The following is a 20,397-nucleotide window of genomic DNA, read 5'->3' as shown; positions in this document are numbered from 1 at the left end:
AATGGTATCTTTTATATAATACCCAGATACTAGTTGGAGGTGACTTTAACCTACTGATCGCAAACTGGGACATCTATGGATTCATTGCAGGAGTTACGGACTGACAAAATTGCTAAGTACTTTTGAACACATTTTCCAAAAACTGTCTTGAGCATCTGGTTTGGCAGCCCATATGCAATGGAAATATGTTAGACCTTGTATCTACAGACAGATCAGACCTTATCAGTGGCTTCAGTATACAGATCATGATGTCATTATAGCAACTATGGTTACTAAAGTTTATAAATCAGTCAAGAAGGCTTGGAGAGTGTTTCTGATAGAAAGAGCAGACAAGCGGCTGTTAGCATCCCACTTAGATAATGAGGGGCATAGAGGAATTATGGGCCAAGTTTAGACTGATTGTAAACCATGCTCTGGACAAGTATGTGTCTAGTTAAGTGGATTATGGGCAGAAAAGGACCACTGTGGTTCAACAACAAAATTCGGAAAACATTAAGGAAGCAGAGATTGTTGCATTCTTGGTTCAAAAGAGAAAGTGCAAATGGCAACAGGCAAAGGTTAGATGAGATTCTCGTGTCTGTCAAAAGATCTGTGCACAAATATTTTAGCAAAAGACCTGGCCAAGTACCTGAGAAAATTCTGGTTCTGTAAAATCATTAAGTGGGCCTAAAGCTTCCATCCAGTCACCTGTTGACCAGTCTGGTGTGGCAGAAGAAGAGAAAAATGAAAGTGTGAATTTTAAATTTCACATTTAAGAGATTGTTCACACAGGAGAATTGTTCAAACATACCATCATTTGACCATCAAACAAGGTCCCATATGGATGACATAGTGATACTCATCACTGGCATAGAGTAACAACTGAAAGAGTTGAAAACAAACGAGTTGTCAGATCTGGATAGAATCCCAATTCAGTTTTAGAATGAGTACTCTATGCCACTTGCCCCTTACTTTGCATTTATCACAAGTCTCTCCTCCAGCGTGAAAAAAGTCCCAAGTCACTGGGAAAAAGTGCAGGGACTCCTATACACAAAAAGTGTGAAAGAAAGGAATAGCATAATCAGATACCACTATTCTTAACACTGGTTTACTGCAGAAATCTAGAACATATTCTGAATTTTAGTATAATAAATTTCTTAGCTTATGTCGATGAATCAACAAGAATTTCAGAAAAGCCCTACACAGACTGTTAACGAAGGTAAGAGCCTATGGAATAGGTTCCCAGACATGTGAGTGGTTCGAAGACTTCTTTAGCAATGGAACCCAGTATGTTGTCCTCAACAGTGAGTGCTTTTCAGAAATGAGGGTATCATCAGGAGTGACCCAGTGAGCAGTGTGATAGAGCTGCTATTAAGGATGGCTGTTATACAACATGATACCCACTGGCCATCATCACCTCACAATGGGAGGAACTACTCTTTATGAATATTAGAGAAGACACAAGTCTATACTCCACACTCAGGAGGATATTTTTAGACCAAGGTGCTCCAACCTTTTTCTGTGATGGACTGGGAACAGTGGATGGGCTTAAGGAGATAGTGCACACAATATCTCCATCAGAGGAGATAAAGATGTTGGGTAAGACAGTAGCTGAACTTTTCAAGACTGCATAAATATAAATCTGTATGCCAAAACTTCTTAAGGATGTTACTCCAAAGACTATGGTTTAGAAGTATGGTCGCAAGACCAGGTCTTGACATTGGACTGGAGGTTAACTGACTGAAAGGTTGTATCTGATGTCCAAACCATTGTGGTGAAAGTCAGTGAGGAAACCCTGATAGCAATGTGAGAACAGAACCTGAAACTGTATTCAGAGTTCTCACAAGGTCATTAAGGATATTGGAAGCAGCCATGGTGACACTCTGGCAGCTGGAAGAATTGCAGATACATCTACATATACATATACACAGATACTCTGCAAGCCATCATACGGTATGTGATGGAGAGTACCCTGTACAATACTCTGCAAGCCATCATATGGTGTGTGGCAGTGGGTACCCTGTACCACTACTTGTCATTTCATTTGCTTTCCTGTTCCACTCCCAAATACAGTGAGGGAAAAACGACGTGTGCCTCCGTATGAGCCCTTATTTCTCGTATCTTAGCATCATGGTCCTTAAGCATAATGTATGTTGGCGACAGAAGAATCATTTGGCTGTCAACTTCAAATGCCAATTCTCTAAATTTTCTTAATAGCATTTCTTGAAAAGAACGTCGCCTTCCTTCCAGGGATTCCCATTTAGGTTCCAGAAGCATCTCTGTAATACTTTTACATGTTGTCTGAACTTACTAGTAACAAATCTAGGAGTCCACCTCTGAATTGCTTCAATATCTTCCATAAATCTGATCTTATGCGAACGTATTTTGGTTCATTTGATAGCTCCCAACCACAAAAATCCGTTTTGTTATCATTTAACGTGAGAGCAATAAACGAAGAGGAAACAACAAAATCACTGAACGTAAACACAGGTTACGTGGAGAAGACACACCTCCCCAACACGACTCGGTCTGCTCTGTGCATCAGCCCCGGTCTACGATATTTCCAAACAGGGCAATATTAAGTAGTGGCGCCCAGCCACACTTCCGTAACCAGAAGTGGGAGAAGGTACTACTCATACGCGACTCAACTGCATGTGCACAAGAGCCCGCCTGCAACTGCTCAAAGGAATCTAATTTAAACAGTTGTCATGTCATGCTCATCGGAGGCAATTAGTTGTTATAAAGCATTGAATAGTGTTCGTAAAGCTTTTGACACACTTTACTGTTGGCAGACACTTGTATTAGCACTGTTTTGTTGTTGTATATGGCAAATTTCCTTTGTAACTTAAGTTTTATTCCCCCCCCCCCCCCCCCCCCCCTCCGTTCATGTTTTCATGTTTTGTTGCTGCAGTATCATTCTGCAGTAGTGGGATACGATAATAACCTTTGTTAGAGTATTGGTTCTTACCAGTCAAAATAACAAATATTTAACTGAAAACTAAAACAATGAAAAATTCCCGTAATTCTAAACAATTCCTGGGTTTTTCCCGGTTTTCTCCCAAATGGAAAAATTCCCGGGTTTTTCCTGGATATCCCGGTTGTCCCTGGTCGTTTACACCCTCAAATAGAAACAATATTTTTGCCAACTGCAATGGACACTTCCCATCCAAGGGCCTCTAATCTGTCTTTCCGATATATGTTCCATGACTTGCTAAATATCTCAGAGCTTTCCACTTCAGGTTTCAGCCAGCCATCGGTCCCAAGAATAATTTGAGTGCAAAAATCTTACGGAGGGCAGTAAATTTGGGAACTTTATTATGAATACTTTGACAGTTTGCCGATAAAACTGCGACAGTCGAAGTGTCTTTATTCTGAATGCTGTTTGAGTTCCCTTGCTGAACATCAACTGGTGAGTGTTCATCAGAGAATCTCAAACTACTGCAGTCTAAAAAATTCCTCATGTTTGCTCTATAAGTACTCTACTACCCGAGTAGCTGCTTCCTTTGTGTAGTACACCCCTGACCTATCAAGGGGAGACCTACAAATCCCCACACTATAACGCAGGTCTAGAAATCTGCAGCCAAAACTGTCACAGAGTCAGCAAAGCCGTTGTTTCAGAACCTTCACATGGCTCCAAACCAAATTACCCCAATCAACTCTGGGAATGATGTTGTAAATTGTGAGCTCTACCTGCACCCTTCATGTGAGGCCAACAGTCTTCACCACCTCCGACAGTCACCTGTAGGACCTGAGGATTGCCACAGAACCCACGCAACAGGTGTCCTTGGTGCTGACATGAGGCACAACTTGCAAATAGCTACATCTCTACATCCTACATGCTTAATAGCCACAGGCAAGGCTGCCTCCACATCTCAGATGAGATGTAAAGACTGTAGCAAGGGGGCGAAACTGCACGACATGTAACTTAAAATTGAAACGTTGGAGCCAAAAGGCACAGAACATTCATGTCATTAATTCCTGAAGAATTTGTGTCTACTAAAGATCTAGCAAAGGGTCTCCTATTACTCTTTAAGGATACTGGCAGGCATTACTAAAATCACAGAGAGGAACTGCACAATAAATTCAGTTTCAGTGCAGGCAATAGCAGGCTAAGACCACTGTTGTTTTGGGTCCTTGTGCAAATCTAATCAAATCAAGATAGCATCAGCTGCTGCTACTTTGCTGAAGCAGTGCACGGCCACCCATGTACTTGCAGTGCTGAAGGTAAGCACACTGCTGAGTGTTATATTAAGGTGGCAACTACAGTCTGGGAGACTATGCTCACTACTGAGACACTGCCACCAACTTCTGAAGAAGCACCTTACAGTATAAAAGAATGTTATTGCTAAATGAGCTCTCCTGATTCTGCCACTGCCCTGGCACTGTTAGTACGCAACTCACTGTCCTGCACATGCCATCCTCAAGCAGTTAATGACAGTCCGGTCACTTAATGGTGCTTTACCCCCAGCAGCATTACACTTAATGCCAGAAGAAAGCCAGTGAAAGCGAGTGATGCCATGGGACAGCAATCAGCATCAATCATCTCAATGTGGTGAGTCTGCAGCTCATGGTCTAGTGGCTAGCATTGCTGCTTCTGGATCACAGGGTCCAGGTTTCTATTTCCAGCCGGGTTGGGAATTTTCTCTGCCCGGGGAATGGGTGTTTGTGTGGTCCTCATCATTTCATCATCATCATTTATGACAGTGGCTAGCTTGGACTAGGTACAAACTGGGACTTTGTACAGGTGCTGATGACCATGCAGTTGAGCGCCTCACAAACCAAACATCACCACCATTATCATCAATGTGTTGAGTAAGAATGAACTCTTTTTGACATTTTTCTATGTGATTATGTGGGTAATATCTAAATGCCTGTATTTTAGGGCTGCTTGGAAGGTGCTACTGGTGATAACAGACTCAGTCAGGAACTTAAGTGACTTTAGGTGGAACACAAAAGAAACACATGGATGTTTGCTCCCAGTAAGGTGTGGACAGTGTAACTTGTTGGAACACTGTGCTCTGTGTGCCAAATTTACATCGGTGATCTATTTTAAATGTAGAATGACTGGGCTTTATGGCACAGAACATAGGGAATGCGCAAAGTTAGCACTCAGGCATAATTACTAGAAGTGTCTGTAGTAGAAGGTATAACAGTATTATTGGTATTAAGTTCTTTCCTACTGTATTTTTCCCAGTGTTGTAAACACTGGCTAGAAAATGAACAAACCAGCAGTATACAATATAACTTTGATTTTACATTATCCGATTTTACGTTTTTTACAATTTTATATCACAAAAGTGTAGCCCCTGTGAAAACCCATAACATCAATACTAAAAACTTCCCAATTTTATGTTTCTTCCTAGTAAGGTTTACCTCAATACTATGTTCTTACTTGAGGTCTCACTTGAATTCATCTGTTTTCTTCCCATTGACATTTGATGTGAATGAACAAGTTATAAGTGTCACAAAAGACAGACGGTTCACACTGCCGGAAGTGGCGGAGGTCAGGCAGGCCACTGCAGAAAGCAGAGATATGAGAGAAAAAGTGCTGACATTAACCAAAATCAGCATTGCCAACACAACTTTCAACATTTGGCTTCACTGCACAATTGTGATACAGCTACTGCTAGGTTGCCCACTCTTGTCTTTTTGCACATGTTTCCAATGCACTGTATTCAGCAACAATGTCGACATTCAGTCTTTTAAATTTGTACAACAAGTCTCAAAGAAAATGCTCGATCAGAATCAAGGGAACATCGGCCATTTCTGCCTGGTGAGCTCTTATTGGCTTGTGACTTGTTATGTCACCCAAGAGCCAATGCAGCCACCACGCAACACTAACACATATAAAATAAGATTGCCTTCTGGATGCGGAGAGAGGGGGACAGGCCCTTAAACGACGGGAGTGCAGGTAGGGGTGAAAGCCTATTGCAAGTGCTGAAAATTTACTTTTAGTCCATATCATGTCCTATGGCAGAGATGTTACAAAGAAACAGAACAACGGTTTTGCGATAGCACATTTTGACTTTTGTGCTCAAATCTGACATAATATAGTTGCAACAACTACATACACTATTCATGTATATACTTTGCACCACACATTGTATGTCATATACATTGGCAGTATTGAAAGAAGGCATGAAGTGAAACTGTAGCACCACAGCTTTCTTTTAAATTAACATTTTACAGGGTCCAGAAATTAACTGAGCCAACCTCTAATAAGCTTGTAACATCAATTAGGGAAGTAAACTCATTTTTTCCCATCTCTGTTTCTCTCATCGAACCTAAAATAAAACTCTGCGGGGATGCACACACACCTCTCTGTACCAGACAAGCCCACTGTGTTTACCTCACTATGTAATAAGTTTATAGACCTTAGGCTACGAAGCATTTGAAATTCCTAAAGTACTGGATATAAAGTTTAAACAGGCACAGAAGCTGTAAGTCAGAGTTGGCGGCAGAATTTCGTTCTTCTCCTCCTGGGTAGCAATTTTACCAACAGTCATAGCATCAACTGACATAACCAAATTGCGCATCCCCCAAATATCAGAACTTTATGTCTTATAATTAGGTAAAAAGTGGGTTCTGCCACTAGTAGTTCTGTAGGGTACGTAATTGAAAAGCTTACAACTTGATAAGGATGTACAATGTAATTGATCTATGGTATTTCCCTTCATCCATTTCCCAAATATTACTGCCACAAATTATACATTAAAACACATAGTTTTGAGGGTTCCTTCATTTTACTTTCACTCTGAAAATAGCAAAAGGGGAAACAAACTGAAAACTGAAACAGGGTGTATATGCGAACAAGGAAAAAGAATTCCCCAATTTTTTTCTGTGTTTCCCAGTTAAAAATACACACTTCCTCCTGGCTAAAACCAGACTTTTTTCCATTTAAGTGACAGTATATTTTCTCTTGGAGCTGTAAAACTTATCAGTCCTTTGAATGGTTATGGTTTTATACACGGGTATAGAATTTCCTGGCACTTTAGAAAACGAAACTCAGGGAAAAAACACGTTTTGGAAAGATCTTTAATGTGCAGCAAGATGTACGATGGATATTCTTGTATTACAAAAGTATAAATTCGAATTCCACCACAAATCGCATGTTACTTTCTGAAGCATTGAAATCAAGTTGCGATGCAGTTGTAAGCCAACCATAGCTCATGTCACGTGGACTTACCAGCCGCCAACAGTGGATATTCGGAGCATAGGACATGTGATATAGCCAGCCAACAGCAAGTAGTGCAAACACACAAAAAGAAAAAGTTAATAATTTAAATTATTATCAGTGTTGCTTCGAGGAAAGCAAAGCTTTCACATATAATATTTGTCTCTTAAGGTTAATAAGCTGCAAGAGAAGCTGAACATACAATACAATGTTGATCGTTTTTGCGTCTGTTATACTCTGAGATATATCACACAAATGTGCCACTAAAATTTTTAATAACAACATAAATGTCTGATCTTCTAGGCTCAAAATTCTTCTAAATGGCTTGTCATCAAAGAGTTAATTTTTAAATGAGAGTCAAACGTTCTGTCATTTAAGAAATTCATCGTACATTCTCACACGTAGTTCAGCTTGCATGAATGAAAATTTACTTTGAAAGTAACGCTTTTCAAACCATCAATCACAATATTTTCCCGTGACCTGTTAGAAATAAGTTCGTTTCAGCAGTTGGCAGAGAGCGCCCGATAACTGGTGCCACTGCACTTGCGCAGCTAGAATGACATAGGAAGCCCATATGTTTGTACGTGTAAAACATTAAAAGATCTTACATTATGTCATAAAAGAAACAAGACATCAGAATTTTGTGAACCATACTAAAATGTGCACATTTAATGTGCATACTTAAAGTGCACATTCATATGTCCAGATTCCCAATGAAGCAGACCTCGACCTAATATTAAGCTACTCAGTGTGGTTTTTGGGCTGTAAATTTTCTTGGAGTACCAGTACTGTATTATCTCATGTTTGGTTCTTTATTATGTCATAATGGCATATGTGCTAGAACGTGAAATTGTGCACTTGAAATTCAGTGAACAGTTGAAACTAGCCAATAGTGTGGAATTAAAAACTTCATTTCAAATACATTGACTGCCTCAGTGGAATTGATTAATAAAAGCGAAATTTCTTTAGCAAACTTACAAAAATAGCTTCACTGTTCTGCAAGGCGATCAATACCTGACTGTGAGAAAGACGGAAATAAAATAAAATCTGAAACTAATAACATATTTTAGCCTCCCATTAAGGTAACGTATTTTAATTCACTTGATAGCTCTCGGCTGCAGAAATCCATTTTGTTTTAATCTACATCTACATCATACTCTGCAAGCCACCTAATGGTGTGTGGCAGAGGGTACTTTCGGTACCATTATCTGATCCCTACAACCCTGTTCCAATCGCAAATAGTGCGTGGGAAGAATGATTGTCGGTAAGAGTTTGTTTAGCATCTCCATAACGCTTTCTCACCAGCTAAACGATCCTGTGTCGAAATGCGGCGCTCTTCATTGGATCTTCTCTATCAGTCCTACCTGATAGGGATCCCAGACAGATCGACAATACTCAAGAATCAGGTGAACAAGCACCTTATAAGCCACTTCTGTCATGGATGAGTTATATTTCCTTAAGATTCTTACAATGAATCTGAGTCTTGTGTCTGCTTTTCCCACTATTGTTTTATATGGTCATTCCACTTAAGGTCGCTTTGGATAGTTACACCTAGACATTTTATGACAGACACTGTCTCCAGCTGTTTGTCATCAATAGTGTAGCTGTACAGTAGTGGATTTCTTTACCTATGTATGTTTAATTTGACATGATAGCAGTAAACAAAGAGAAAACAGCAAAATCATTTTTAGCACCCATCTTTCTGCAGAGTCTGATAGATAAAACATATGTGTTCAAGGGTAGGTAAGACATGTTATTTGGTCTTAAGTGTGCTAAAGTGCAGTGCCATGCCTCTTCACACAGCACTCTTCTATTGCATGTCACTGTATTTCAATCTGTGGAATTGAAAAGTGTATTTAAATCTTGCAATTAATACTGGATGGGATTATTTGTAATCGGAAGAACAAGAACTCTTCAGAAAATTTCACTCTTTATTGCCTGTTAGCTAATAACTTGCTGTTTTGTGTGACATAAAATTAAATATAAGTTACATAAAACCAAGAGCCAAGCAAGACAGTACACATTTCTTCAATCCTTAACTCCTCACATATTTTTTCTCTAATCTTGCTACGTTTTTAAATGGCATGCTTTCCTTTCTGTGAAAGAATCTATTACCTCATCAAGGTTAGTCAAACATTCTGATACATGAAAAATTGAAATGTCGCTGTCTAATACTAAAAAAGCTGTTAATACAAATAGTACCCAAGACTGGTGTGGTTTCTCGATCTTTGTTACATCTATTTTCTCACTGTCTGCTAGATAAAGCAAAATAGGCCTTTCTAATATTCCTGCAATTGTAACACACACCAAATAAATGAGACTGTTTTGGCACAACTGGTCATTTTTATAACACAACAGGCTATAACTCACAAAGTAACAATATCAAACGCCTATTAGGCCTACTACAAACAAAAAGCTTTATGTTAGGAAATAGTTTCACATTTCATTCATATGCTCCAGTTTCTCAAGCATAAGATCAAAATTTGGAATCATCATATTCTTCCATAATTTGTGTGATGTCCCCATTTCTTCTCCTTCCTCGTTCTAACAAACAATCTCGTCATCGCTCATTCTGTAACCATTCCTGCCTCTGTCAAAACTTATTGGACGGTTAACTTCATTAACTTCCAGAATCACGAGTTTCGTTATCCTGCGGTTATTCTTTGGTTAGGCATTGTTACATGTTCATACAATGGATTTTACACACTGCTTCCAGAATACAACTGAAGCAGCTGCTAGCCAGGAACTGTACAACTGGCCCTTACTAGTTTAGCAAGCTGACCAAAAATTTTCTGTCAAAATTTCATTTTCTTGAATACACCAAGAAGATAATATGTAATCTTTCTTACCTGTTATTCCTGTTAGTCATTTATTTCCACTCTGGTAGTCTAAATCTACCAATGTTGCTACTTATTATAACAATGCTGATCATTCGCAAATCCAATCAACCACATAATCAGACAGAGATTGGTATTCATCCGATCGGATTTACTCCGATTAGCTTGTATGGCCCCGTCCCCTTTTGTCTCCAGGAAAGTTTATTTCTACATGCGACGAAGATTCCCCTGACAGAGACATCAAATACACTATGCATGCATTCAAAAATCAACTTGTGGTTCATTCAGAAAACAACTTAAAATGGGTTCAGAAACCAGGAGTGATGTGCTTCAAAATCATATGAGTAATCAATAGACCAATGTGCACTGGAGGCTAAGTGCTTTGTGAAACAAGGTGTTTTTTTTTTTTTCCTTCTTCTTTTTCTTCTTCTTCTTCTTCTTCTTCTTCAAGAATATGAATTTGGTGCCCCCCCCCCCCCCCCCCCCCCCCCACACACACACACCCTCACCCGAAATTGCCACCCAGGTCAGATATCTCAATTTGCTCCCCTCCCGTTGATATGACAGCTTGGGCGTGTCAGTAAAATTTTTACCAGTATCATCTAGCTGCTGGCTACGACATCTAATGCAGCCAACAGCCATATTTCTGTGGCTAGAAGTGGGAGAAGGTACCACTCATATGCGACTCTGCTGTGCATGCACATGAGCCTGCTTGTAACTATTAAAACAAATCTAATGTAAGCAGTTGTGACAACACACTCATTGGAGGCAATTTGTTGTTATGAAGCATTGCACAGTCTTCCTAATGCCTTTGACACATTGTTGGTAGATGCTTGTATGAGCACTGTGTTTTGTTGCTGTATATGGTGCATTACCTTTGCTATTTGTTTTATTTTTGTTTTTCTCACATTAATGACTTATTTCTTAAGTATTATTCTGCAGTAGTGAGATACAGTAATAGGAGTATTGGTTCTTGCCAGTCAAAAATAAAAAAACTTAACTGAAAACAGAAACAATGAAAAATTCCCATGTTTTCCGCAGTATTCTGGTGGATGAAAAAATTCCCAGTTTTTTCCCGGATCTCCTGGTTGTCCTGGGTCATATACACCCTGTGAAATACAGTGAAAATTTCTGGAATAGATCTCAGATGTTTGTTTCTCACCTGCACCCAACAGCAGTATAGCATGGTGACATAACACTAATGCAGTGACTTCTAGCATATATATTGATAAAAAGGCAGCTTTTCCCAAAATACAGCTGATGTGATCAGTGTATAGCAAATAGAGTGACAGCAGCTTCCACTCAGGATTAATTAATAGTTATACCTTGTACGTCCTTCAACACTGTGAATTAATTTTACCATACATACAGAAGTTCTGCTTGGAGTCTGTTGGCAGAATCTGGAACGCGCCGTACCTCTACCGACTGCAGCCAACACAGGTTACTCCATTTGCTATGTGTGGCATCACAATTAACAGGACGTGTTCCAACAGTTATTGGTATAAATACGTATTATATGTTAAGGAAAACTTGTGCGTGTATACATGCTTTCATGAAACCTGCTGTATTCAAACTACAGCAAGCAACAACTCAAAGCACAAATGGCGGGTGTTGGCAACACTGCAAAATGCTCCACTTCGACCACTCAGCACAATGAACAAAGTTTATGAGCAATACACAAGAAGTCACTGTGCTTGCATCACCAGAGTATACTGCATGGCCACTGACTACAGACGAAAAACACACACCCTCTCATGTTACTATTCCTTCGTCTTTCTCAGTACTTCACAGTTTTCCATTTAATTCACCATGTTCATGAATTTTTGCTTTCTTCTGGATTAGCACAAAGGAAAGAGCTCTCAAAAGCAAGTGTTTTGATACATAATTTGTGGTAATAGCATGTTGGAAAATAGCTCAATTACCTTGTGACACAGATACCAACTTCAATTTTTTGACGAGTTTTTATTTGCTGTTACACATCTATGATTTTTAAAGAATGGATTAAATTCATTACCAGAATTATTGTACAAATATTGTATTGTGCATTTAATTTCATTCACTTCTATAGATATTATACAAAGTATTGGAAAGGAATATAAGTTTTAATCATATATGCCAATTACATATGTTTTTGCTCATATTTTGGGGGTTTTTAACGTTTTCCTCAATTCTGCATTTTCCTCAAGTTTGTGTTTTTTAAGTCTGGACCACATGAAAATGTTAATAGGAGTTTTATTGTAGGAGGTTAACACTATGGAGGTAGTTCAGACTTTGTTGGAGATGGCACAAATGCAGGCAGATAACACAGACTTAAGAGAGGACAGATTTTCGTCCAGTTTATCAGTACCCATCCCACATGCCAGTACTGTTACCCAAGCTTATCCTTTTTCTGGTTAGGCAGGAGAGGACGTGTGTCTATAGACAACCTACTGTCAATTCCAAAACTGAAATGTTGGTTGGAGCTGCATGGGGCTACATTACGTTTAGTGGGAAATACGAAAGACATGCAGTGTATTACAAGAGGTAATAAACGTTCAGGTATTTGAGGTTCTGAAGAAAGGCTTGCTGCTGTGTTATAAGAGGAAGAAAGTTGTTTGTATTATAGGGAGAAGTTAAACAGTGTATCACAAAGAGAAAGTGAATCCACTGAAGGTTCCAAGGACAGGACAATAAGCATAACACTTTGGAGACAGGGCTCTTAAAAGAATACCAGGTCTAGGAAACTGCCCATTAATGCTGTTATTTAAGGTGTTACTGGCACAAATGGTAATTGATGTATCTTCAAGAATAATACATACTAAAAAAGGACTAAGCTTCAAAATTAATTTTTTGAATTTACTTTAGGTCTTTGATAGATCACAGATTTGAAAATAATGAGAGAGTCCACAATTATGCAGAATTGCAGAAAACTGCAAAATGACTACATGCACGAAATTAAATCAATGAGATCATATTGGCTCAGCCATTCACGACAAGTCGGCCACGGTGGCCGTGCGGTTCTAGGTGCTTCAGTCCGGAACCGCGGGAGTGCTATGGTCGCAGGTTCGAATCCTGCCTCGGGCATGGATGTATGTGATGTCCTTAGGTTAGTTAGGTTTAAGTAGTTCTAAGTTCTAGGGGACTGATGACCTGAGATGTTAAGTCCCATAGTACTCAGAGCCATTTGAATCATTTGAACCAATCACGACAGCAGTTGATATGTTCACTAATATTTCTTTTAAAATAATTCTAGAAATTGGCAACAGAAGGCAGCACTTGTCAGGGGTCAGGTAGCAATCTGTGCATTGTTCTCATGTGAAATGAGTCCAGTTTACTCGCGTCTTGAGAAAATTGCGGTCCAACCTATTCTTTTATGTGATCTTTCAAAAACAAAAGTTGTGGCCTGATCTGTAATTGGACTTGATCTTCAAAGTGTTAATGTCATATGTGTGAGGTGATGCAAAGTGATGATACTTGTAAGGTCCTACTGCAGAAGGTGGTACAGACTGTTGGATGCATTTCTGCCTAGGTTGCCACCCAATGCAACAAGACAGGTATGGGCAGAGTTTCCAAAAGACATAGCTGACTCATAGTAATGGCAACAACATTGGACGAGATAGAGACAGAGACCCAAGACCGTGATAAAATGGGGATTTTTTTCGCTAATGTCAAGTGCTACCACTACAGGCAGTCAAGCTACATAGGACAAGACTGCTGGCAGTTGTAGTTTACGAAGTGTGGGAGAGTAGGGCATTGAGAACGAGGCTGAAGCAGAATAATGGACACGATAAAAAGTGATGGAATGGGGATGGCAACCTACTGATAAATGGCAATGGGGCTCCTGAGCCACCGAGCGGGGCTCCCAGTAAATTTTAGTGCAATCAAAATATGTGCAGAGATAAAATTTTGTTTAATTTGCTTAATTAATAGTTGGAAGGGAAGACAAGTTTCTATTGGACACAGATGTGCAGATGTCTGTGGCAAGTTTGGACCTCATGAGGCCCACGATACAAGTTATGTGGACTGGATGGTTGTTATGCGCATTCACTAAGATCAACAATACAGAGCTTTCAGATGGAGACAAAACATTTCCAAGGATGAATGGACGTTTTGCCTTGTACAGGTGATGATTACTGTGCACCCTTAGGGCTAACTTTTCCTATATAAACATCTTGCTAAAACTGACATTGGGCAGTGTACAATAGAACTCGATTGGACATTGTTTCACATGGGGGGAAACTGGTACTGCGCCACATTACTGAAATGTTTAGCCCTGGGATTCTGTGTAGCTCCAAATTGAATAAGTAAGATGTGCTACTTGCTTTCAGAACAAGAGCTTTTATTTCACACCAAAGAGAAAAAGAGTCATACACAGTTATTATAATATATAATTCTGCTGTGCCACAGCATCCTCCCCACTGTAGGAAACCTCCAGTGGTATAACCAGCTCGATGACCTGATAATCTCTCTTGGTGCTGTAGTAGTGAGAATAATAATCTAAAAACTCCATCCCAGCCAGTTAGTAAGGCTTTTACCCTCTCCCACATACATCAGGGCAAAGCATCTCCTCGGAGAAGTACCATGTCAACAATTCTAATCTTCTGGCTTTCAGGACTCCAACCCACTCAGTTAAGTAGTAAGTCTCCCCTGTGCCAGGAAGTGAGTTGTTGTGAGCACTTTGTCATCAGTATGGGTAAAGATCTCAAATTGATTGTGGCTTTGGTGCCTACAAGAACAGTTTGAAGTCTCTACTCATTCGGACTGCCTCTTCTTGTCCAGACTGCTTCACTTGAGTGCTTTACGAAGGTGTCATTTTACTGAATCATCAGCCTCCCCACCAAGCTTAACATAGGACAATCAACTTCCAGGCACAGGGGCCTGCTTGTATCCAGACTAGGGCCCTACAGGAATTAGTCCAAACCGCTGTACTGCCAATGTCACAGCTGGCATCATTCAAGTATTAAGGCATTGCCAATGTCACAGTTGATATCATCGCAGTTAATAATGAAACAGTCTCCTTGCCAACAATGTAGATAGCAATCTGTTACTCTCTTGAGGGACGCTAAACTGTTTTTACGGCATATTAGGAGTGTATGCAGCTTCCATGTGACATACAAGCCGACACAATATACTCAGTCAGAAGTACAGCAAAAAATGAAAACACATCTACTTCTATTCTCAGAGGCTGAGAGCCACCTGGATACAGATATATTAGACAGATACAGAAGCAATGGCCACACTCGCCTTTCGAGAAAAGCTGATGTGGCAGGATTTCGTTGCAACACAATCCCAATAGCCAATTGTCTTCGACTAAAATCTTCCAGGAGTTGGATACTGATGAGATTAAATCCAGAGGATCATAAGGCTTGCATTACCTTGTAACAATTTTTTTTTTTTTTTAATTTGCTATCATGCCTAATGCTTTGCCAGTGATAGCCATTAGTTGTCTTTCACCGTAACGTTCACTTTTATGTCTTGTCCATGGGCCATCTATGTTTCTTTCAAGCAGGGTGAATTTGCGTCAATGAGACCACTTCATAGGAGAAAGGCACCAATCTTTCTTGTCCTTTGGTTCCAGGCACAAAATCATCTGTATCTTTATTCTTATGCATACAACAGGTCTAAAGTTTTCAATTACCTATCACGACAATGGATTTTTTGAATATTCTACCGTATCATTATTCCAATAACAAAAAAAAGTATAAATGTGTGAAGACCATGCACCTCTGTCGTGTACTTGTTTGGTTGTTCCCCAGAGGTTTGCTGATGAATATTCACAATAATACTGATGTACATTTAACTAATACGGTTCAATTCGAATAAACCTAATTCCTTCAGCTGCCTGTGTAGCAATCAGTTCACATTAATTTACAATACACTGTGTGCCTGTAGCAGTGTGTTTGTATAGTTGATCAGGTTTATACCATATTACCTCCTGAAGGAGACGAGGTACTGGCAGAAGTAAAGCTGTGAGTACCGGGCGTGAGTCGTGCTTCGGTAGCTCAGATGGTAGAGCACTTGCCGGCGAAAGGCAAAGCTCCCGAGTTCGAGTCTCGGTCGGGCACACAGTTTTAATCTGCCAGGAAGTTTCATATTAGCGCACACTCCGCAGCAGAGTGAAAATCTCAGTCTGCATATTACCTTCTAACGGGAGGCAACAGAGGCAGCGTGGCTCCATATTGCAGCAGAGGACTTCCAATGACTTGTTAAGTCCAGGGCATATCAAGCTGCTGCACTACGTTGGGCAAATGGGGTCAGACATGATATTAGGAGCTATCGCAGGACTTTTGTCTGCTCAGTGTGAAAGAAAATTACATACTTGGCATGAAACAGTCCCTTTCTGACGCTGTGAATGTAATGTTGCTCATTATACTTTTATATGACTGATTGCACATTTACTCCTCCTTATTAGCAAAGATGGGAATGTTGCTCACATAAATTTTTCTACTTGTTGCCCGTAGCAGACCTTTCCCCAGTTTCAGCATCAAAATATTCATTGTAGCTGGAAGCTGAATGAGTAAGACGTGCCGCTTGCTTTTGCAACAACAAGAACTTTTATTCTATAAAATGAGAAAAAGATTCATACAAAGACATTATAATACATAATTCTACTGCACCGTGACACATGCTGCAAAGGGAGTCAGTTACATTGTGCTCAAGGCCACTAAAGGTTAATTCACACAATGAAGTATCCCAAGTTCTAGGGAAAATACTGTGGGCGAATGCGGGAATTATTTTGCTGCTAATTGCGATATATGTGGTTGAGCCACAAAAGAGAGTGATATGTCAGATACAGCATGGTGTTTTGCATGCAGGACTGTTTTACACATACAGGAATTAGATGGTGAGCAAGTGGTGCCCTTTAGAGTATATAATTTTGTGATAGAAATAAAATAGAAAGAAACTTCCACATGGGAAAAATATATTAAAAACAAAGATTCCAAGACTTACCAAGTGGGAAAGCGCCGGCAGACAGGCACAATGAACAAAACACACAAACACACACACAGAATTACTAGCTTTCGCAATCGATGGTTGGTTCTTCAGGAAAGAGGGAAGGAGAGGGAAAGACGAAAGGATGTGGGTTTTCAGGGAGAGGGTAAGGAGTCATTCCAATCCTGGGAGCGGAAAGACTTCCCTTAGGGGGAAAAAAAATACAGGTGTACACTCGCGCGCGCACACACACACACACGCACGCACGCACGCACACACACACACACACACACACACACACACACACACACACATGTGTGGATGTGTGTGTGTGTGTGTGTGTGTGTGTGTGTGTGTGTGTGTGTGTGTGAGTGTAAACCTGTCCTTTTTTTCCCCCTAAGGGAAGTCTTTCCACTCCTGGGATTGGAATGACTCCTTACCCTCTCCCTTAAAGCCCACATCCTTTCGTCTTTCCCTCTCCTTCCCTCTTTCCTGAAGAAGCAACCATCGGTTGCGAAAGCTAGTAATTCTGTGTTTGTGTTTGTGTGTTTTGTTCATTGTGCCTGTCTGCTGACGCTTTCCCGTTTGGTAAGTCTTGGAATCTTTGTTTTTAATATAATTTTGTGATAGAATACACAGAATATTCTAAAGGCTTGTGGGTTACCAGTTTGGAGGTAAATTATCTGGGTAGTATAAATTTGGACCCTACGAGTAAGCTAGCTGCCAGATTAAGTGCATTATGAGAAAACATAAAACACTTGGAAGTAATAGAAAAAATTAGTACTGGAAGAGGATATTATGGGGCTTGAGGGCCTGTTTAACTCATGTGGGTCTTCGCCAGTGACCCCAATGATGCAGCACAGAATCCCAATCAGAAATCGACCACATGGGTATTGTTCAAGTCATACCACATACATAATCACCCACAAACTGGTGATGGAGGAGTTTATTAATCAAATTATTATTGAGAATAGTACGAGTCTTTGGGGAACATCAGGGTGAGCATCCCAAAAAAAGAGTATGGATAGCACGAAAGCTCATCAGCTTTGCTGTGATTACAGATATCTTAAGAGTTGTACAATAAGATGCTTATTCAATCACAAATATATAGGATATTTGGATTATTTGGGCAGTGCACGTACTTTTTCACCCCAGATCTGGGTATTGCATATCAGTAGTCAGAAGTAGCCTCACAGGACCAGCTGAAAATGATGTATATGGTTCCTTCAGCACACCACCAATCTTGTCGTATGATAGTTGGCTAAAGAATGCAACAGATACATTTCACCATTTGTTAGATGGAGTGTATGGTATATTGGGATGACATAACTATCTATGAAAAGGAAGTGGAGGAACAACTGAGGCTGCTAATGAAGGTGTTTAAAATTACACATGCCGCACACTCAACACTCAGAGTACTGGGAAGTGTCACTTCACATCACATGAAGTGTACAATGTTTAGGACAGGTGGCTAGTCGTGGTGAAATCCGGACGTACCCTAGATTACTAAATACTGCACAGGATTTTCCAACACCTTACATGGAGAAGGAGTTACTGTCTTTCATGGGTTTAACATATTATTATAAAACGTTTGTTCCAAAACTTACAGAAATAGTACAATCTCTCAGCCACTTAACGGAAAAAGGAGTGAAGTTCTATTAAACATTAGAGAGCAGAGACATGGTAGATAATTAAAAGAATTGTTGACAACTGGTCTAGTGCTGATTTTTTGCAAATTATCAGGGTCATTCAATGATCCAGAGGTTGTACAATGAAAACCACTGAAGGAATCATAATTCCATTGCCTACAGAAGAAGCTGTGGTCCATATTAGAGCAGCAAGGCCCAAAACGTGCCACTAGGGGTCATGGGCACACATCCGTATGACAATAAAGCAAGCTCATGCACTTGTAGCCAGTCCATTGAACTCACTAACACTGAAAACAGAGGAATGGAGGCTTTGAAAGAAGATCAAAGGGGTATAAGTGCATTTCCTTAGCACCGGAGGAGTGCGGGCAATGGAAATTAATTAAGGAATGGCGCAAGTGTGTGGAGAGAACTTCATGTCTATTGCAAATGTCAAGGTGCGGCACAAGACTTTCAGGGAACTATGTATGCCACTGGCTGATGAAACACGAACTAGATGCCACACCGGATTATGGATACTACTCTCCAGCAGGCGGTGGCCCTTGTTGCTGAAGACCAGTAACAGTGGCAACCACTGCCTGCAGAGATCAGACTGAGTGTTGTAGTTTAATCATTTCTAACTAAAGGGGAAGCATTCGCAGAAACTGAAAAACAGATTATGTCTATTTCAGTACCTTGAGTCATAGAAACATTTATGGAAATTAAAATGGGAGACTGTCACTGACTGGCTGCTTGTAGAGAGTGGATTTAAATCTGCAATGGTTTCTAATAGGGAACAACTCCAGGAGTTGTCATGTTTTATAAATAAATTTATGACAGATCTGGAATAATGCTGAACCAAACTTTGCTGAAAACTTTTAACTATTCCATTTATAATTAAGATGGGAAGCTCAAAGTTTGAAGTTTCAAAATAATTATGGAGGGAAAAAGTGAGCTAGAGAGAGAGAGAGAAGGAAATAAAGAGCTAAGCCTGATTATTTCTGAGTATGATATGGGGTTATAATTTAGAGATACATGAGATGAAAACAGATGGAGGTATATTTTACTGTTGTCATGAGGACCAAGGTAAGAAAGGTCCTAATGAAATGTGTGCCCTTCTATGCCATTAGACTGAATACTTTGATCCCATGAGAGAACTCCACTTGTTCAGTGATGCACACTGAGACCAAAACTGCAATCGTACAGTCATAAAAATGTTTCTGTTCTTAACAAACAATGGCAGATTTGACAAAGTCTACAACTATTTCCCCACTGAAGGGCACTCTTTCCTACCATTCGACTGTGATTTAGGTGTCGTGAAAAGGAACTTACAAATGTCTGACTGAGTATTTATTGCAAATGTTACGTATCACTAAATCCAGCCACCTTGGTTGCTTTAAGGTTTAAGCTGGAAAAACAAATGAAATATCAAATTTTGATGATGATGGATATCTTTATACAAAAAAAAAAAAAAAAAAAAAAAAAAAAAAAAAAAAAAAAAAAAAAAAAACAGCTAAATCAATGGGAAGAAGCACTAGAAAGTGGGACAAAGCATCATTTGTTTCACTCTACTTTCTGTACTATGAGCACAGTTCAGCTAAGATGACACAAGTCATGTATCAAATCATTCAAGTCCATATTTTTACTTTAGTGAAAGCCAGGACATATTTTCCCAACAAGAGGATTGGGTTTCCTGAAACAGAAGCATATGATGGTAAAGTTCCCACAATAAGGGGAAGAATGATGATACTGGGAAACTACTGAAGTATATTAGAGATATGTAGTATCAAGCTTTTATTATCAGCTACAGATGTAGCCTACAAAAGAAATGAATGAAAGTGACTGAAAAGTGGCTGGAACCAGTATTTGT

At 39.8% G+C, this 20,397-nt stretch overlaps 1 protein-coding gene across 1 annotated transcript in view; it reads right to left on the bottom strand.

The window, feature by feature from the left end:
- LOC126278687 (cohesin subunit SA-2-like) overlaps positions 1-20,397 on the bottom strand; it is a 381,965-nt gene that overhangs the window by 164,167 nt on the left and 197,401 nt on the right. The gene's annotated exons all lie outside the window — the stretch shown is intronic.

The sequence above is a fragment of the Schistocerca gregaria genome, chromosome 6 (assembly GCF_023897955.1).
Source record: "Schistocerca gregaria isolate iqSchGreg1 chromosome 6, iqSchGreg1.2, whole genome shotgun sequence".
Taxonomy (NCBI): Eukaryota; Metazoa; Arthropoda; class Insecta; order Orthoptera; family Acrididae; genus Schistocerca; species Schistocerca gregaria.
The sequence above is the reverse complement of the archived record's forward strand: the minus strand, read 5'-3'. Positions and strand labels throughout refer to the sequence as shown.